Here is a 1,797-nt window from a genome sequence, read left to right on the forward strand (position 1 = left end):
ACTGATTTAAGGAAGTAGTCCTCTTCATGTTTGCTGCTTACTGCATGAGGTCTTTCTAGAAATTTTCACATGGTGAAGACTTACATGAAATTTCAGAAGTATTGCTTCCTGCAGTCTGAACACAGCCCCCCTGATGATGCATTTTCATACAGGTCAAGGAAGTGGTACCCTGTGAATTTTAAAGCAAGCCCATAGCTGCCTTGAAACGAAAGCAAACCAACCAAACAAACCCAGAAACAAGAAACCACCACCACAACAACAAAACAGACATGTACTTCAAAGAAGGCAAATATTGTGTCCATGCTTCATTTGCTGCAAAAACTGGGGGGAAAAAACCCAGAAGCTGCAAGAGATCATGGCTGATGAGTCCAACAGCTGTATGCAACCCTAGAATAGCAAATTGTAGCTCTACTTTGGCCAATTAGTGCCTAAGGGTACCAGGCACTTCATCTTTTGCCTGGAAGTCAGCTACTGGGTATGGAACTTGGCATTCCTAAAAAAAAACATTCCTGAGGTTTAATGTCCAGAAATACCGAGTACACAGAGACCAGAGTTAATTTAAATGTCCTTTGAACAAAGGAAAAATCTTATAAATCCTGCTTTCAGTTCCATATACCAGCTACCTTCTTGTCCTAGCTATGCATTTCACCTCCATTCTTTCACCACAATTTCATGTGCAATGTCTCCTCCCTAAACTGCCTTGTCTTCCCATAAAAACACTTTTTAAAGCTCCCAAGGTTTGGGGAGAACACGGCTGGAGGTCACACATAAGGGAAGTGGCCAAAAAGGGGCCTTGTGGTAGATGTGCAATGAGGTTTTTAGACAAAAAATTGCAGGTAGGGGATGCTATGCACCTTCTTGCCCTTATGTGCCTGGTTTGTCTGTGAGGAGCTCAGCTCTTTTGCCAAGGATCACAGCACCCACAGGCACCCATTCCACAAGACAGCAAGCACAACAAGCTGGGCACCGCTACATGCTTGTTTATTCTTGGCTTTATGGATTATTTTTGATAATTTGCCTTGGTTTTGTGAGGTTGTTGGGCAGGAGGGAAATGAAAAGTGATCACAGAATCACGGAATGGTTAAGATTCAAAGGGATCTCTGGAGACTATCGAGTCCAACCTCCCTGCCAAGGCAGGGTCACCCAGAAGAGGTTACACAGGAACGCATCCAGGGGGGTTTGGAATGTCTCCAGACAGGGAGATTCCACTAGTTCCCTGGGCAGCCAGTTCCGGTGATGTGTCACTCTCAGTGTAAAGAAGTTCTTCCTCATGTTAAGGTGAAACTTTCTGTGCTTTAGTTTATGGTCAGTGCTCCTCATCCTGCTGCTGAGCACCACCAGGAAATGTCTGGCACCATTCTCTTGGCACTCGTCTTTGAGATATCCATATGCATTGAGATTCCCTTCCAGTCTTCTCCAGATTAAAAAGGCCCAGCTCCCACAGACTCTCCTCACGAGAGATGCTCCAGAGCCCCCATCCTATGTGTGGCCATTGATGAGAAACTGATTGACATCCGTTGATTAAACACTGGAATGGGCTGCCCAGGGAGGTGGTGGAGTCACCACTGCTGAAAGCATTTAAGGGGCCTGCATGTGGCACTGAGTGCCATGGTCTGGCTGACAGGCTGGTATTCGGTAGGTTGGACTCGATGGCCTCAGAGGTCTTTCCCAGCCTAATCGATTCCGTGTTTCTGCGGCGAAGGCCGTGTGTACGTTCAGGGGCTCTGTCGCCCGGGGCCCCTCAGCGAGGCGGGGAAGGCGCCGGGAGCTTTGTGGCGCCGCCGGCGCTCCGGGCCC

This window comes from Corvus brachyrhynchos, unplaced genomic scaffold (genome assembly GCF_000691975.1).
Source record: "Corvus brachyrhynchos isolate BGI_N302 unplaced genomic scaffold, ASM69197v1 scaffold307, whole genome shotgun sequence".
NCBI classification, from domain to species: Eukaryota; Metazoa; Chordata; class Aves; order Passeriformes; family Corvidae; genus Corvus; species Corvus brachyrhynchos.